Source organism: Heterocephalus glaber, unplaced genomic scaffold (genome assembly GCF_053883595.1).
Source record: "Heterocephalus glaber isolate CG9 unplaced genomic scaffold, H.glaber_assembly_v1.0 deba00001537, whole genome shotgun sequence".
In the NCBI taxonomy this organism is placed as follows: Eukaryota; Metazoa; Chordata; class Mammalia; order Rodentia; family Bathyergidae; genus Heterocephalus; species Heterocephalus glaber.
The window spans coordinates 4,559,396-4,578,850 of record NW_028258332.1 but is presented as its reverse complement, the minus strand read 5'-3'; the positions used below and the strand labels follow the sequence as shown (position 1 = coordinate 4,578,850).

General features: G+C 46.5%; 1 long non-coding RNA gene across 7 annotated transcripts in view; it reads right to left on the bottom strand.

Moving 5' to 3' along the window:
* LOC101717515 (uncharacterized) overlaps positions 1-12,687 on the bottom strand; it is a 40,396-nt gene extending 27,709 nt beyond the window's left edge. For 2 of the 7 annotated variants that reach the window (XR_015442174.1, XR_015442178.1), the window contains exons 1-3: positions 11,666-12,681; positions 9,099-11,548; positions 1,815-2,104 (exon numbers count right to left, since the gene is read on the bottom strand). This is a non-coding gene — a long non-coding RNA (uncharacterized LOC101717515). Of the gene's footprint in view, positions 1-1,814; positions 2,636-9,098; positions 11,549-11,665 lie in introns of all 7 variants that reach the window. The other 5 variants (XR_015442175.1, XR_015442177.1, XR_015442173.1 and 2 more) reach the window with 5 other exon arrangements.
* Between the last annotated feature and the right edge of the window lie 6,768 nt (positions 12,688-19,455).

Genomic DNA, 19,455 nt, shown 5'->3' with positions numbered 1-19,455 from the left:
CCTGATGAAAAATAAAAGCCAAAGTACAAGGAAAAGATTACAAAAAGAGAAAAACAAAGCCATGACTGCAAAAAGTGCTGCAAAAGTTGGGAGTTCAGAGCCCCTAGAGTATCATGGATCATGGAACTGGTGGTGGAAAGAACATCTCATAAAAACACCAGCACGCTGACCTGGGCTCAGCGTCTTCCTGGAGAGAGAGCCGGAAGAAGGAACAGGAAGAATGGGAAGTGATGCTTCTGCTCCTAACATGCAGTCTGGGGCTGAGAGCTGAGGGCCTAGCAGGGACAGCAAGACCAGAAAGACAGATTGTGAGTTCTTTGCATCACAGCAATGGTCAAAGCCATAAAAAGTGATGAAGGGCCAGAGGGAACTGGAGAAAGGAAGAGAACAGGATGGATGACAGTTAGGTGTAAGACTATGACACATGATCTAAACTCTCAAAGGAGGCAGAGTCATCAGTGAGCTGTCACAGAAGCAAACCTGGGGGAGGTGCATCTGAGAGCTAGAGCAGATGCTACCATCAGGCTGAGCAGAATTAAAGACCTGTGACCTGCAGCAGCTGCATTGCAGAGTTCCAATGGCACAGAGGGAACAAAGCCAGATTTTTCTGTGAGGAATGAAAAGAAATGGGGCCCTGGAGGAGGATCGTGCGTTTGTTCTTCGCAGAACTGTGGTCAGGAGAGAAGTGAGTATGGCAGGCTGGGAACATTCTCTGCAATAAAGAGATGCCGCCATCTTTGTCACTGGAAGAAGGGCCATGGGACAGAGGAAGTGGCTTCTGATGCAGGAAGAGCCACAGAGGAAGTTGGCAGAGTGAGACAGAGCCCCAGATGGAGCACAAGGCTCAGGCACAAAACAGACCTGCTCTGGAAGGTGGGGAGGAAGAAAGAAGCCTGAATAAGAATGCAAGTACGTGGAGGCCAGGTACCTGGAGGCCAGGGAGGACCTGGTGTTGAGCTCACAGGGCTGTCTGACCTTTTGGTGGGTGCATAGCAGAGACAGACTTGATAACTTGGGCAAGGAGGAAGCACTTAGGGTTAGAAGCTGCTTAAAAACGGATCGTGGAAAGTCCTAGGGTGTTGGCTGTCAGCTGAGGTGAGGTAATTTCTCTTCTTTCCACAGGACCAGTTACAGGGTCATGATTTCTTAAGACAAAACAAACAGCAAAAGGTGTGCATTCATGCAGGGAAATAAAAATAGAGCACAAGGTCAACTCTTTGCCAGTGAGAGCACTGACCAGAAAAAGGCTGGTGTCAGCAGTACTAACACTCATCTGGCAGCGGCTGGCTAGAGGGGCAGCTCAGTGTCCCGAGGGAGCTGTAGGGCTGAGCGCCTCCTTCAGTTTGTCATGACACGCTCAAAACAAGCTCTGGAGGAAAGCAGGAAGAAGATGGGAAAATGTGAAAGCAGAGGTCCGGATGCAGAAAACGTCACGTTTGGAAAGAGCCAATTAACAACGGTACAAGAGGAAGAACTTGCCTTTAGGAGAGGAGGTCGAGACTGTAGCCTTAGACATGAAAGATTGTAAGTGACGGCCGAGCCCTGTGTGTGCAGAAGGAAGGCGCCAGAGGACAGGGTCACTGGAGCTGGGAAGGGCTCAGTCAGGGCCCACTGGTGGCCACCATCCCCAGGTCACCCAAAGGGGCACGTTTCCCTTGGGGTGGCCCAAGGAAAGGCAAGTGAATGTCTCAGGGTTCACAAAATGCAGACTAGGAAACAGGTGCAGACTAGGAATGGGTTGGGAAATGCACGTCCTCCATCTAATCACAAGGAAATGTCAGGCAATCTCATAATTGAGGGCGTTTTTAAAGTACCTGACCAGTACTCTAGAAAGTGCCAAGAGCGTCTCTGATGAGGAGAGACTGGGCTGTCAGCTGAAGACACCAAGGAGCAGGACAGCTGTGTGCAGGGTGGACCGCAGGCCGTCCCGGAACAGGGAGGACACCAGTAGAAAAACCACGGAATCCAGCAAGGTCTGGAGCTGAGCCCCCAGGGCAGCTTCTTCGTTTTGGTCGTTGCTGGAGGTTGCACAAGAGGGAAGCAGGGCGACAGCGTGTGTGCTGTCCGTGCAACCTCACTGCCAATCGCGTTGTTTAAAATTTAACTGAAAAACAGGAGATGAGTGTCAAGTGTACGTGTCATAGAGAAATGCAGGCGCCTCTGGCCCTTCTCTTCCTAAAGGAGCTCGTTCAGGTCCACGCCGAAGCCTCCGATGCAGGCCATTGCAGACAGGCCCCGGCAGCATCAGCTCGGGCTCCCCTCCAGAAACGTCAGGGAGGCCTGCTCTGGAGACTCCTCCACACCTCCCGCCTCTGCCACGCTTCACAACTGCGCCCTGGAGAGGAGCGGCCCACCATCGCCGGCCTCCAGGAGGGAGGAAGAGGCCATGAGCCAAGCACGCAGGCCGGAAAAGCAAGCGGGATTTCTGGGTAGGGAACACAGCCATGACCTCAACGGAATTTACTGTGGAATTAACAGTAACTACCAACAGCCTAAATAAAACACCGTCGGAGACTTTTTTTTTGTACCGGGGATCAAACTCGGGTCCTTGCGCTTACCCTGCAGGCAGCAAAACCACCGAGCTAAATCGCCAGCCCAACCAGTGGGGAGTTTTAAACATCTTCTTAAACAATTCCTGGGTAAATGAATATATAAAAGTTAATTTTTAGAATGGCTGCCATTTTCATTAGGGCCATAGCCCTGCCAAACTGGGGTGTAGGAGCAGTGCTGTATTTAAAAGCAAATTTCATTTATATAAATGCTTTCTTTCCCCCTTTTTCATGACTATATGTGTGTGATACACAATAAATACACTCACCATGGGAAATGGGTGTACTTACATATTGCATCTTAGTTCTTTATATTCCCCCTTTCCCTCCTCTCTCTCCTGCCTCTCCCCTGCCCCAAATTCCTCTTCCCATTTCCAAAAGATATGAACTAAACAATTACTTTTGAAATTTCCTAAACTTACAAAAGTGGAATAGTGCAGTTTTCCCCAAAGAAAGCAGGAGGAAGAAAATAAATCAAAATTTAATGAAAGAAGAAATATAATTGCTAAACTAATCCAAAAACAGATTTTAATAACAGCTGGAAATAATTTAGAAATAAGACTTTTAAAGTTCTTTGTATAAGAACATGCTGATTAAATTTAAAATTTCAGAACAATTGATGGCTTTCCAGGAAATTTTAAATCATCTAAATCTGCTTGAGGAAAGATAGAAAATATTTGTCTCCAAAAATTACTTTCAAAAATAGACCACAAATCTAATACCCAGCTCTTGATTTCTAATATCATTCTACAATAAAAAGGAACCAGTTCTCCTCAGACAAATGGCTAATCCTAGGACAACGTGCACCTGGAGCATTTTATACTGACAGAAAACAAGAGAATGCTCAAAAAAAAAGAAAGAAAACCCACAAAGTCAAAAGGACATAGAGCCAACTGAAAATGCTTTCAGTAGCCAGAACTGGAACAATAGGAGCAACAAAATACAGTCATATTTTGAATCAGAGCCCAAAATATAAAATCAATATCCAGGAGTCCACACTGATATAAATAAATGGGGATGAGGAGGCAAGTATCCCACATGAAGCATGTAGCTACTCTGCCCTCAAGGGGACAGAGCATAACTTTCACCCCAGAAGTCTGGACTCCCCTGGGTGACTTTCTCTCTGAGTCCTGCGGACGGGTGCAGTTTCACAATGCAGACACCCAGCTGGCACCACTTGAGCCAGGTGAGAAGGTCAGCATCAACAGTGATGCACTGTATTCATAGTACAGACTGTGATACAATGTGATAAAAATGTTGTTTGCCTCTGGTTCCTTCTTCCAGGCACAAAACTCCAGTCCAGTCATGAGAGAACCCTCAGGTGAATCTGTACAGAGAGACAGACATTCAACAAAATCCCCAACCAGTTCTCCTTGAAACTGCCAAGGTTATCAGAAAAAGGGGAAATCTGAGTAGCTGTGATGGTCAAAAAGAGCCTAAGGGATCCTGGATGGGAATATGGAATGAAAGGGGCCACTGGGTGTTATGATTGGGATCCAAAATACATATTCTGAGGGCCGGGGATTTAGCTCAGTGGTTCCACCGCCTGCCTCGAAAGCGCAAGGTTCCGAATTCGATCCCTGGTACGAAAAAAAAAAAAAAAAAATACCTATTCTGAAGAAAGGCTCATTGTGTTGAAGGTGTGGTTGCTGGTAAGAGCTTGAAAGTGATTGTATCAGGAGAGCTCTTACTTTACCATTTGATTGATCTACTGATGAGATCATAATTTGCTAGCATTAGTACAGGTGAGCTAGACTTAATTGGGTCTCGTTGAGGGAGTGGGTCATGGGAGCGTGTCCTCGGGCACCCTATCTGGTGCCTGGTCCCTTCTTTTCTGGCTCTGCTTCCCAGCTGCCATGAGGTGAGCAGCTTTTTGCTACCACACCCTTCCGCCATGAAGTTTCAGCCTCACCACAGTTCAAAAAGTAATGGAGCCAGCCAGCCATGGACTGAACCCTCTGAGATCAGGAGCCAAAATAAACATTTCCTCCTTTAGATTGCTTTTCTCGAAAATTTGGTCACAACAATGAAAAGCTGGCTAAAACCTTAGATAAAAACTGAAGAGATCTAAATCAAGAATGAAATTTAGCTAATGGAAGGTATTAATGCTGGTTCATTAATTGTAACAAATGTACCATTCTAATGGGAGCTGTCAACATTGAAGGAAACCAGGTGTGGGATCCATGGGAATACTGTTATCTTTGTAACTCTTCTGTAAATCCAAAACTGTTGCAAAACACAAAATTGATTTTGAAAAAGATCACAAGTTAATATTAATAAATTTCTAAGTAATTTTGTTATAGCATCAAGGAATGATCATTAATGGCATGTTAGAGAGCACAGAAAAGTACAAGAAAATTTATTCCTTATAATTATTTAATATAAACTAATACCCACATTTGACAGAGACAAATACATGTAAGATAGGCAGACAGCTGGATCCTAAAATATTTGCAAATTGGATTAAACAGTGCATTAAAAGGAAAATGCAGGGCTGGGGATTTAGCTCAGTGGTTCTGTCGCCTGCCTCGCAAGCGCAAGGTCCCGAGTTCAATCCCTGGTACCAAAAAAAATGCATATTAAAAGAAAAATTCATTCCAACAAAATATAATGTGCAATTTAATATTAAAATATCTATTGTTAAAATAATAACTTCTCACTTCAAAAAATCAAATACAACAAAGTTTAAATATGCTTGAAAGGTCTTTGATGTGTTTTAACACTTATTACAGATGAAAATTCTAAACAACACGGAAATTTTGGGCAGAGGATTTAGCTCAGCGGTTTCGCTATCTGCTGCGCAAGCACAAGGACCCAAGTTCAATCCCTGGTACCAAAAAAAAAAGAATTTGTCACTTAACAACACAGAAATTTTAAAATTTGGTTAACATGATAAAGAATATCTATCTCAAATCAATAGGCAGCCTACCTAAAACTCAAGCAGTGTTCTCAAAGAAGTTAGTCATAAGACCATGGTGACCTGAAAATTCTCGAGCATTTACCGTGCTTCTGGAAACTGAACATAAGATATTATGTGGCACGGACCAGGCGTGCTGGTGCACACCTGTAATCCCAGCACTCAGAGAGGCTGAGAGACTGAAAGTTCAGGCCCAGCCTGAGTAAGGGCTGGGGATGCAGCTTAGTGCAAAGGCCCTGGGTTCAATCTGGCAGAGAGCGTGGCAAAGAAGGGAGGGAGGAAGAGAGGAAGAGCGGGAGAGAGGGAGGGAGGGAGGGGAGACTATTGAGGTGGCCAGAGAGGCTCAAGGGCCATGAAAGAGGAGCTCAGTATGAGTTAGGAAAAGATCCAAGACCCGGGGGAACGCCAGGAGGGAATCCCAAATGACCGGGACGGCAGAAATGTCAACGGTGGTGAGCAGGGAGCTGCTGAGCTGTGCCGCTGCCCTCTGGACTACCCAGAGCTTACCAGGGTGTCTGCGACCACACGCATGAGTCACTGAAGAGAACAACATACTGAACCCTAAACACGCCTTGCACCGCACCCAGCTTTGAGGCACACACACGCCTACACTTTGGCCACTTCGACCTGAAGGTGCAGGTCTTCAGAAGAAGAGCGAAACCAGCCTCGGAGGGAATCTCAGTCTCTGCCCCATGGGCCCCTTGGGTGGAGGAAGAGCAACAGAACCAGGCAGACAGCTCTGGCTGCGAGGACCTGGGCTGTAAGTCCAGTAACTGCAGCCCCCAGTGACCGGGTCTTGGCTGGCAAGCTCGAGAAATCTGGTTTGTCAAAACCGTATTTGCAAAAAGAAAAATGCTCTGGTCAACACCGTACCCAAAGTCAAGTAACAAAAGTGAGGCCCTTTGTTCTTCACTGTGAGTAATACTTGCTTAATTCCAAATTCAAAGTGTTGAAAAATAGCTGTTGAACCATTAATACACTTACTGTAGAAAAGAAGAATCAAAGGAGACAACAAACATGATGTGGGGTTTGTGAGTCTCCTGTGTAATCACTAACTTTGAACTGCTTTCCTAAAATGCAGCCAAAATCAGTACTAATAATTGCTGTGCACACACACGCATGCACACGCACGCGTGCATAAAATCCACTGCTTGGAATCTGAAACCTTGGACTTTGGCTCCGGATCTACAAAATCATCTGTTTGTGCCTCAGGTTTTAATCATTTACAGGTAAAACTAATATTTAAAAACTCATAAGTGAATAACATGTAGAATTTAAGACTTGACTCAAGTTTGAGATACTTGGATTCAAATTCCTCAGATTAAGTCACTTACCTCTCTGATCCTGATTTTTTTCATATTCTCAAGCCGAGAATGTGTGTAAATGTAGCTCAGAGCTCAACACAGTCTACCTTTGTGTAGCTGGGAAACACAATGCCACCAGCCCGCCTCTTCCTCCCAGCAGAGCAATAATGGTATGAAACTCCAGAAGAAAAGTATTTTGAGCCATTGTTAGAAGCAGAAAAAGGACATACGTATGAGGTAATTGTTATATAGAGCCCAAATATCCACACTAGTAGCCAAGCTTTCTGCAAAGAAAGTGAAATTTCTATCCAACTCGTGTCTATAGTATTGTAAGATGTAAATCTTTTATCTAAATTTAATTTTGTTGGAGAACAAACTGACTTCTTTCAGATGAAGAAATGCAATCATTTGAAGTGCAATCATTTTTCCCAAAAACGGAAGAGTAAAGAGGGCAAACTGAAGCAGATGCGAGCTGCATCACATGCCTCGGGCCTGCAACCCCCACCTCATCCAGAGGCACTGCGGAGGTGGGGGCTGAAGAGAGAGGCAGGGACAGACCCCCCTGGGCCAGCACCTTGCTCACCTGCACAAGGACACCTGTGTTCTTGGGGCTGTGCAAACTGGGGTTTGTAAAGTGGGGTTTGAGCTGGCATAGAAAAATTTAAAGCACTGCTTGACAGCAAAGCTGGAGGTGACAGGAAACAGAACCAAAGGACCTGCCTGACCGGGCCACCAAGGAGAACAGGAGCCTTTGGACCTCAAGTACTGGGGACCCTACAACAAGGGCAGAAGGCCAGAAACACCACGGCTGGAGACTTTGGTTCAATCAAAAAGAGGCTTAGAAAGGAGCGTGGATTTCTGAAAAGAAGAGGAAGAACACAGTCGTAGCAAAAGAGAGGAAGAGAATCAGCTGGCCATGCATGTGCGGATTTACTCCTGGGCCCTGCATCCTGCTGTCTTCATCCACGTGTCTGTTTTCATGCCAAGACCGTGCTGTCCTGATTACCTGGCTCATAGATTTTGAACTCAGGAAGTCTGATGTCACCAGTTTTTGTTTATATTTGGTCATTTGGCTGTTTGCTTGTTTTTTGCTCAAATTGCTTTGGTGATTTGAGGACTTTTATGGTTTCATAGGAATTTTAGGATTGTTTATTTCCCATTTCTGTGAATAATCACATTGGAATTTTGGTATGGATTGCATTGAATCTGTAGATGGCAAACTGATTTTCAACTAAGATGCTAAGAAGGAAGAAGACAGTCTCTTCAGGAAATGGTCCTGGGAAAACTGGATATCTACATGCAGAATGATAAAATTAGAATCTGATCTCATACCATTTATAAAATCAACCCAAAATGGATTAAAAATGTCACAGTAAGAAATGAAGTTATAAAACTTCCAAACAATGACATAGGAGAAATAGAACCAACATTGGTCTGGGTAAAGGTTTATTAGATATGATCCCAGAAGCAAGGGCAATAAAAGTGAAACTAGACAAATAGAAGGCATCAAACCAAAATCATCTGCACAACAAAGGAAACAACAGATTACAGTGACAATCCCAGAGATTGGGAAAAGAATTGCAAAGCATATATCTGATAAGCTGCTAATACCCAAAATAGACAAGGAATTCAACTCAATATCCAGAAAATAAACAACCCAATCAAAATGGGCAAAACAGGTAATGAGACAGTTCTGAGAAGAAGATAAAAATGACAACAGATACACAAAATCACTCCTCTTCCCTGACCATCAGGGAAATGGAATCTCACACCTGTTTGGGGGCCTTGAGCAAGAAGATGAAAGATAATGCGGATAAGGATGTGGACAAAAGAAACTCTTGGCAGCAGTTGGTGAGAATGGAAATTAACATAGCTATTGTGGCCAGGTGCATGGAGATTCCTCAGAGAACTTCAACTAGAACACCTGTATGATCTAGTAAACCCAGTCCTGGGCATCGATCTGAAGGAACTGAAATCAGTATGCCGAGGAAATATCTACACTCCCATGCTCATGGGAGTATGACTCACAATAGCTATGATGAGTAGTCAACCTAAGTTGATGAATCAGTTAAGAAGAAAGAAAATGGGAGATATATAGATAGATAGATAGATAGATAGATACACACACACGCACACGCAGTATGTAGAGAAAATACAGTGTAATACACACACACACTCACACACAATACATGTATCCATGGAAAATCATTTAGCCTGCAAAAGACTGACATCCTGTCACTTGTGACAACATGGATGAAAGCAGAGGACATTCTGTTAAATGAAACCAGCCAGACACAAGAAGACAAGCACTGTACTGCTCTTACTTACCTGTGGAGATTTTAGAAGTTGAACTCGTAGGAACGGAGCAGGTGGTGTTTCCCAGGGGCTGAGGGAAAGGGGGAAGCTGAGCACAGGGTGTACAGTTCCAGTCAGCGAAAGAAGCTTTCTTAGTAAGCGTTCCTGACTTACTGCACAGAGTGGTGACCAGGACAAAGAGCAATGCACTGTACTTTTCAAAATTGCTAGAACAGTAGCTTTTAAATGTTTTCACCATAGAAAGATAAGTGTGCCGGGTGATGAACTTGTTCATTTTCTTGATTTAATCATTCTGCAGTGTAAACATATAGCAAAACAATACATGGAACTCTTTACATACATACAGTTACAATCTGTCAATTGAAGACAACATTTTTAAAGTTTTTTTAGAAGAAAGGAAGAGAGAACGAGAGCGGGAGAAAGCAGGGCAGCAAGGGGGCCGGGAGCATACCTTTTGTGCGGGGAGAAAATGTTTGTGGAAACCTGGGAATGGAGTAAGAGCTGGGGCCCCAGGTCAACCCCACATCTTTGAGCACAAGAAACCTGTAGAGCAAAGTAAGTGACCGCCACATGCTCCTGTCACCTCTGGACACTGTGTTTCCAGTGTGGGTCTTTGCACACAAGTCCTGCACAGTGACCCACATCTGGGACCTCACTGGAGGCCCGGGGCGTCAGCCCCTGGCACTCCCGCCAGCTCTAGTCAGAGTGGAGCGGAGGGGCCTCCGGGTTGCCCTCACGGTGTAAGCTGGATGCCTGCCCAGGCTGCTCTGCACAATCTTGTCTAGCCTTCCTGTTAGGTGTGCACACCATTTAGCTTTTCCATGATATTTGTGGCCCAAATCAAGGTAGAAGACGGCAAAGCCTCTGTAGTAGGAATGAAAGGAAGGGTAGAAGGCAGCGAAATGTCTGTTGTGGTCTGAGTGAGCCCACAAATGTTCAGAATACCTAACCAAAGCACAGTGGGGCCCTCTAACAATTTCTGCTTTTTCCTCAAAACTGGTCATCAACAAATATGTCTTTTTCAAAGCATGATGTAAACTCACTGTGGGGAACGAAAGCACTGTTGAGCCCACTGTCTCTCCCAGACCGAGATAAAATGACTAACTCTTTGTTGGGTTCATCTGCCAGTGCCGGCACTGGTTACCTTCTGCACAGCTGGGTCCCCCTCTCCCACCACAGCCCAGCATGCTGGTTTGCTCTTCTGCCTGCCGCCCCTGGAACATGAGAAGGTGGGGTGCTAAGTCCATCCTAGGGGCCACCCTCAGCCAGTCCGCGACCCGGAAGACCACAGCCCCACAGCCAGGACTGGGGCAGGTGCTCATGACCTGCAGAAAGAAAGACAGCCACCTGCCCCGCACCCTGAGACTTCAAGTATGAAGTTAGCAACACCTCAAATTGGCAACAAAAAGACAACAATAATATATGTGCATGCACACACACACACACACACACACACACACACACACCTACACCTACACCTACACCTACACCGTGAGTCTGACATAGGACAATCTTGCCGTCATCAGAGGAGTCAGAACTCAGCGTGGCCATAGCAAATGTTCTTGCACCGCCAGTCAAAAGTAGGATTCGAGCGGCTGCCTGGTTGCAGCAGCCTGGGCTGGTTGGCAATCAGTCATCAGAACTGGGTCAGCTCAGCTCAGCCAAGAGCACTGCGCCAGCCAAGCTGCCAGCCATAGTGCAGAGTCTGGAAGTGGGGCGGCCCCGGGGCAGGGACAGCGGAGCCACGAGCAGTCAGCAGTCCCCAGGGAGAATCAGGGTGGGCAAAGAGATGCTTCCAGCTTGGAGACTCCTAGAACCAAGATGAACTCCCTGCACCACTGCTGCTATACCCGCAATTCACTTCCCAATTTTTCTGCAAAACAGAATAAAACTGAAAGCAAGAGGCCTGTGCTAGATCCTGAAGGAGCTACTTGCATGTTGCAAGAAGGCAGCAAGGTTAGCAGCACTTCACAACCCGAGCAGAGCCAGAGAGCAGGCTTCACACACACACACACACACACACACAGCACACTCATACACAGTGACAGGTACACACATACCTAGGCACATGCAGACACACTCCCTCACACACGTGCAAGCACGCATACCCTCGGGCGTGTACACACATATCCATATGCACAAGTGTCCACCCCTATGTATCCACATGCACTAACATAAGCATAGCCATGTGTACACACTCACATACACTCACATACGTAACCCCAGGCACACACACACCCAAGGCTGGGCAGCACATTTGCATACTTATGCACAAACACACTCACACAAGCCCACACACAGAATGCTGACACACTCACATCTCCCTCACTCCGGTGCTTTCCGAGTGCCAGGGCGTGAGCCAGCCTCCTGCAGACCAATCAGAGTCTGACACGAACTCAGAAACCCGACTTCTCAGCAGCCTCCCCGTGAGTCTGGATGGATTTGCAGACAACTGGCAGCTGCTGGGATCAGAGGGAAATGAAGTCGGAAGTGAGCAGCGAAGCAGGGAGAGAACTCAGGGGCCAGTGCTCCCCGCCAGACCAGGGCAGTACCCTCCTCAGGAGCCCACAGCCTCTTACCCGCTGCAGGCACATACTGAGTGCCATCTGTGCACCAGGCACTGTGAGAGGCACAAGCAACACAGCTCCACCTGTGTCGCTCAAGGAAACAGGTGTGGCTGAAGGAGATGACATCCAGGAAGCCACTTGTCCTCCAAGGAGGAGCACACACCCCGCTGGCAAGCGGCTCTGCTTTTGGCATCCCCTCTCCTTCCACCCTGGAACATGCTCAGTAGCATCTTAAGAACAGGAAGAAGAAAGCTAATCTGAGGACAGATTGGCAGAAGGACCAAGGAGCTGGCCAGGCACCTCCCTCCAGCCTTCGTGGTACAGGAGGAACATGCCACCCTCTGGCTGAGGGTGACATTCGGCGATCTGCCTCATGAATCCAGTTGGCCCTGAGAGCTGCAGGACACAGATGACTGCACAAAAGGCATTCAGTACCTCTGCCCATGGCCACACACAGCCAGATGGACAGAGACTGAGATGCCAAATACAGAGGAAGTGTCCATTCTGCTAGGAGGGAAAGTTGCCCCCACCAGCATGGCAAGGGTCCAGTGGAACCAGCCTGCCAGCCACCAAGTGAGTGACTGAGTCATCAGAGTCATGCCCCTTGGACATGCTCTGAGAGCTTACACAGAAGGGTAGGAACACACTTGCTCTATCAGAGAAGATCCAGGAGTCGAGGGGGGCAGGGGGACAAGACACAGGGCGCAAGCTCTCCCACTGCGTGTGAAAACTGCTCTCAGCACCACGGAGGAGTCCGCACAGCACGTGGGTTGGTTCCACTCTGGCATCTCAGGCCGGAGACCAAGCACCTCGAAGACAGAGGTGCCACCCTGTGCTCCCTTCTTGTCGGTGCCGCTGGCATCCCTCTGAGAAAACCCCAGGTCTTCCCTTGGCTGTTTCTCAGCAGTCTTTACAGCTGCCCCGGGTTCACATGAGAAGCCTGAGAACCCTGGGAAATCCCAGCTGGGAGAAGGCGCTCAGAGACGTTCTGGTCCACTCTGTCCCTGTTGTTTCTGGTGTGACTGCTTCAGATGAAAACGCAACCATAAGCACCCACCCAGGGGCAACATTTTCTTAATTTCACGATCTGTATCAGGGGCAGGAAGGGGGTGAGAGCATAGAAGAAACCCATCCATAAAGCCCAGAGCTCCGGGCATAAACCATCGGTTCCAATGTGACGCGCTCCGTGCAAGCCTCGAGCCAGCAGGCATCAGCAGAGACTCAGGCCTGGGATGTGAGGCCTCCCACCTGGGCCATGGCCAGCTGTGCACATCAGAAGCCTCCCAGAGGAAAGACACATGAGCTGCACACTGACCAAGGGTCTTTCTGCCTTTTTTCCAGCTGATTGAACAGCGTCCCCCCAATGGGGCAGGGCAGGTCCTCTTGGAGTCCATTGACTCTAATGCCCACCTTTGCTAGAAATGGCCTCTCAAGCATATCCAGAAATAATGCTTTCCTAGCTCTCGAGGCTTCTTTTTACCCAGTCAAGCCATCAGATGAAAGTCCCCATCATGCTGTCCCAGGGTCTTAGGGCTGCCGGGGAAAGGCATCACAAACTCAGTGGTCTAAACTTTCACATCAAATCAGATATTGATTACACGTATTGTAACATTAACAGAGCAGATCTGTTTCCTCACTTCACAACTCACGTTAGCTTTGTACCGAGAAAGGATGATTCATTTCCCCCTCATTCTCAAGACTAACAGGAGACGGTTCATCTTCAACCTCTTTAGTACAGAGGAGCTCCTTTATTTACTTCCATATTTTTCTCAGCAGTGCTTATCTGGAGATGTGTTTCCAGGACATTTTTTCCTGAGGCGCTATTTTTCCACATGCAATCTTCCACATCTGCTTCAGTCTTGTCTCTTTCCCATTCTTCAGTTTTCTGAAAGAAAAAAAAGTTCTGAATTCTGGGAAGTGTTATCCAAAGAGAAAAATACTTTTGATTGTCTGTTTACTTGGTTTAGGGAAATAGAAGTGTGCAAGATGCAGACAGCCCTGGTCAGCACTTGGCGGGCTCCACCTGACCCCTCACCTGGGTCTGCTGGCTGAGCCAGCTGCGGAGCTGCTTGAGGCCCTGTGAGCACAGCCCGGCCAGCTCCGTCACCACTCGCTGGTTCCATCTACGGAAGTGACAACTGATTTGCCCTGCAAATTTCACTTGTAAAACTATCCTGATTACCAACATATACAGGAAACTTTTGCAGCTCTCTAGTCCCCACACATTAACACATCAACTTTCACATTTATGAGGTTAAAAAAAAATGGAAGCTAAGAGGAGACTGTGTTTATATCATTGTAACATGCGTGTGGCAAGGACAGGGCAGAACTGCTGACATCTTGCCACAGATTGCCTCTGATGCTGGACATAGAACTGTAGGACTTAATGTTTGCCCTGCTGGATTCTGGACTTGCTTTGGTCCCATTCCTTTGTATCTCCCTATTTATAATGGAATGGAAATGTTTATCTTGTGCCGCTGAATGTTGGAAGTGTTTAACTTTCTTTTCTTTGTACAGGGGCTTGCAACTAAGAGTTTGCCTTCAATCTCAGAGGAATCCTCGGACTTGGACTTTTCACCAATGCTGAGACTGTTAGGACTTTGGCAACTCCTAGAGATGAACTAAATGTCTTTTGCATAAAGGGATATGCATGGGTTATGGGGGGCCCAGGGACAAAATGTTATGGCTTCTGTCTAGATAGTTGTCCCCACAAGCCTCATGCATTCATAGAGGGAGGCTTTTCAGAGGTGGCTGGATCTAGAGTGTGTGATGCTGGGATCAAGGGTGTGTGATTACTAAATCAGCCCACTGATTGGTTTTACCTAGTTCTGGCTAGGATTAAGCGTGTGAGTCCTACGCCTGCCCTAAGACAGGTAGTCTGCCTAAAATACAAGGGACAGAAAGAGAGCTAATGTGTTCTCACCTGCCTGCCTGCTGTGGACTGTTTCTCCTCTCCAACACCCCTCTGCCATGTGCCACCCTGCCTTGGAGCCAGCTGACTATGGGCTAAAACCTCTACAAACTGCAAGCCAAATAAACCTTTCCTCCTTTTAAAAAATAAATAACATAACAAAAATCCATTCTCTCATGATTAAGGAGGCCAGAAGTCCAAAATGGTGGGTCAGTGGGGCCAAGCTCTCTCTGAGGCTCTGGGGCAGCATGGTTCCTCGCCTCTTCCTGGGTCACAGTGTTGCTGGAAATCCTTGGTGATCCTTGGCTTGTGGCTGCATCACTCCCATCTCTGCCTCCATCTTCACACCTTCACCTCACAACTTCTCCTTGGCATCTCCATGTCAAAATCTGTCTCCTCTTATAACACATCAGGCACTGGATTAGGCTCCCTTCCCCAGTTTGCCCTCATCTTAACTGGACTACATCTGTAAGAACCGACTTCAAAATAAGGTCACACTTGAAGGATCCAGGTTAGGATTTAACACCTTTTTGGAGGACTCAACTGAACCCTCCACAGACATGGAATAAAGGAGTTGGGAAGTCCCTCTCTCCTCTCCTTTAGCCCTTTTTACTCTTGGAGAAGCATTTTGAGTAGTGAGACTTGGAGAGAGATGGATGCTTTATTATGAGGACAAGTATGAATTTAAGGATTTTAGTGGATCAGGACCTTACCCAGGGAAATAAGGAAGCCAGCTGGCAAACTCTGGAGCTTTATGCTCTGAGATAAAAGAGTTCAAGGGTCCTTGAAGTTCCCTTCTTGGCAGCTTGATCTGGGGGAGAAGCCAGTCTAGAAAGGCTGGTTCTTCCTTCCTAGGCACTGTGACCACACAGCCTGAACAGGAGGACATGAGTTCTGTCCTCCAGCGCCATTCATTGGCCTCTGGTGGTCCTTATGCTCCCCAATCAAGAAGGTAAGGGGCCAAGAAGACAGAGGGCCTCCAGTGCTTCTAGGGCACTGCCATAATTGGGGTGTGCTGAGGGGGACAGAGGCATTGAACTCACAAACCAATTGTTCATAATTTCTATCTCCAAAAATCTAACTTGCTAAGCAATTGGTGCCAATTGTCTTACCTTCATGTGAAGTTTTCTTTGTATGCTGCTTTCATGTCCATGCACAATTACAAATTTGACAAAATTTACAGATGGGAGTCCAAGTGTGGGAGCACCATAAACTATACAATAGCAAATTGCTGATCATCCCCTCTACAGAGGTTCTGCCCTAAACTCGTCATTTCTTCCATTTCCATTTATAAGTTTCAAGACCTAGACTGTTGCACTTTTTTCCTCAAAATGTTGCCAGATTCCAAGCCATGTTAATCGATCTTTCCCCTCCACGATCTCCTTTGTATCAAAGAAATCAGTATTTGATGGACAGTGGTGATAGTGATTCTGTGTCGCTTCTTAACAAGCTCGAAGATAGACTGCATTGTACATGTATTTGTAAGATGCTCAGTACTTACCTGACACCAATAACTGGCCGACATACCCTTACTAATTGAGTGAACAATAACCCATTTAAAAAGAAAGGAAGTCGGGAATCTTGGGGAATCCAGTCTCCCCAGAAAAGCTCAGGAGGGAACAGGAATGGATTCTGGCCAACTGCCTTGCCAGCCCTCATGTAGAAAAAGCAGGAAGAGTTCACTTAGCCTGGGGAAGGACCAATGCAGGGTGCGAATCAAGGGCTGAAGTGAGTCTCGGTGGCACAGTGTCTGGTTAGTATGTGTGAGGGCCAGGGTCCATACCAGAAAAAAGCTATTTTGGTACATGTAGGGGTGGTACACAAAATTATACGCTAGTTATTTATCAAGCTCCAAGGTGGGTTATATAATTAGAACCCTCTTAATAAGATGCAAGAGGCATTATCCAATTTTCGAGATTCATTATCATGTGCCTCAAATGTCAATAATGGCAATATTAAATATAACATATTGAGAATAAATCTGGGTTTCTTATCAAAATGATAGAGAAAGTCCAGATCTTGTTTTATGCTATTCAAAACTAAAGAGAGAACAGTATCAACCTGTAAATGATGTTTGCTTCTGTGGAGGTAAAAGATTTTGTGCAATATGTGTTCTGTCAAGCATGCATTCCCAAATGAGTAATTCATTTGTTTTACAAAGCTGAACTCACAAGTGTTTAGTGTCTCGTTATTTATAGGTATAATTGATTAAAGTTGAATCAGATTATTATGCAAGCAGGTTACAGTGTAAAGAAACATAACATAAAGAGACAGTAACTATTTCAGCCCCAGTATTTGGGAACTAAACGAGCATCACAGGCCATCTCCTCTGCTATGCAGCCTCTGTGTCTTACTTCATTGTCAACATCACTCTTGGAAATGATGGAAAGAAGTAAAGCAAGGAATCAAACTTCAATTAGGGCCTTGAACATAAAGTTGTTCCATAAATGAGGGTGCAGGAGAACAAAAAGGTGAAGATGGTGGTTTAAATTATAGTGCTTATAAACTTGCAAATTGCAAACCTATATGACTATACATATTTTGTTTTGCAGGCCTACTGGAAAAAAGAAAATGATTTTATGCAAAGAAATTAGCCTCATACTCTATTTACAACCATCATGAAATAAGAAAACTTAAACCCAGGAGATATAAATGACAGATAAATGCATTGGACTATAGAAAGCAAAATAAATAAATAAATTCTGTGACTTAAAAATAATCCAATCATGGGGCTGGAGGTATAGCTCAGTCATACAGCATTTGCCTGGCATAAACAAGGTGTGACCCTTAGAACTGAAAAAATCGAACTTTATAAATGAAACTAGAAAAAAAAATGCAACACAAGACATAGACAAGTCCTTATCTTCTTAACACACAATGAGATCTGATCAACCAATTCCTTGAGAGAAGCCAGTCTCTCCCCGTCTAGCTGTTTCTCTCCACCCCGACTTTGCACCCCGACCATGAAGTTACCTCTCACTGCCTCATGAAAAGCAGCGCCCACGCCTTCCCCTGGCTCTGGGCCTGCTTCAGTTAGCAGAACGCGAATCCTGAGGCTGGGCCACACTCCTGCCTGATGCTTTTAGAACATCGGCTGTCAGGCACCCCCTCAGAAGCCGCCCCGTTTTGAGAAGCCTGAGCGCCATTGCAGAGGGGCCAAGGAAGCCTCTCTGCTCCCTCATCCCAGCTGAGACCTTCCCCAGGGGTCCCCAGGACCGACAGCCAAGCAAAGAAGCTTCTGGGAGCTCCAATCCCTGATCTAAGTTACTTTCGGCCCACAAGTCTTACTAGCCAGGAGCTGATGCTCTCAGAAGCAGGAGTATCCCACTCTGGCCCGCCCAGCTCGGGACTGCAGTCCTCAGCAGGACAAGCTGCCAGCTTCCCACCACTGAGCTGGGGCTGTTTGTTACACAGCAGTGAGACACGGTGCAGATGCCCAGTGAGTCGCGAGGCCTCCATGCCTCCTCCGTCTGCCTGCATCACCTCCCTGGGGGCCCTCAGGACTCTGGCCACCCCCAAGGTCTCTTCATAAGCACCAGCCCCTCTGGGGGTCCCTCTATCCCACTCCACACCCACCCTCCTGCGCGCTAACTCCCTTCAGAGAACTGGCCAGCATCTTGTGGGCTGTGCTTGTTAATGATTTATTTTCCCTTTCTCTGTCTCCTCCGACAAAAGCATCAGCTCCATGAAGTCAGGGGACTTGAAACAGAGTTGAGCACACTGTAGCTGCTCAGCTAACAACAGAAACACACACACACACGTGAGTGAACAAACCTCATTTACAACATCAGTGACCTACACAGTTTTATCCACCACATCACAAAAGTCTAACGTTTTGGTACTGCACCATGTGGGTGAGCCTGTGGGCATGGGGAAAGACCGCTGAGGAGAGTGCAAACTGGCACCAGTTCTGCAGAGAATGGTTTGGCAATGGGACCTGAGACTTGAATGCTCACGACATGGTCCCAGCAAACCTATTTCTAAGAATGCGTCCTGCAGAAAAGCTCTTTCGTGTGCAAGGTGGCCTCTCTGGATGGAATGCATGGCAGCCAATGTTTGCATGAGCAAATGATCCAAGGTCCAACTGCTCTTCAGGAGGACACCTGTGGAGTAAATGTTGGTATTTTCCTGATAAGGAATATATATGGGGCAGCAGAGGGTGTGACACTTCTATGCTTACACAAACCCGTGTGGAATGAGGTCCAGGATGCATTGTTAGGAAGTAGTGCAAGGCTCGGAACAGTATGTATGCAGTGCCACCAGCTTAGTCATGAGAGGAAGAATGTCTGTGGGCGGATACAGGGGAAATAAGTACAGGTGTGGCCACTCCTGGCCTTGGGGACTCAGAGGCTGGTGGCCAGAGGGAAGAGGACACTTCTCATCACACTGACCGATCTAAATGTTTGCAATGTTGGGCCAATGTGTGCCTTTAGTTTCCACCGAAATGTTAGAAGAAAATATGCCTATATTTTTAAACAAAACTCAGAAGCTAGAAATATGTTTCCTTAAATCTCTCCCATAAAGCACAGCCACCTGAGTTTGTAATTCCTTTCTGCTCTCCTCAGTGGCAGACAAATAACAGACTGAACACAGTGCCAACGTTGTATGGACATTTGGGAAGAGAGGAGGCCTTTGTCTGTGTCTCCAGAGACACATGAGAGACGCTCCACAAATGCTCACAGCCATCCTAACCAATGCCAGAGACTCACTGATCCATAAAATGAGCAATAAATGTGTCAGTGAAATTTGTAGCCACAGATGTAGCTCGCAAAACTGCAGGAAACTTTCCCACTACTGGACACTATGTAACATGTAGGCATCGCACCTACCTATGGCTACTTTAAATAGATGGGGCCGGGCAAGGAGAAGCCAGAATCCTATATATTTTCAT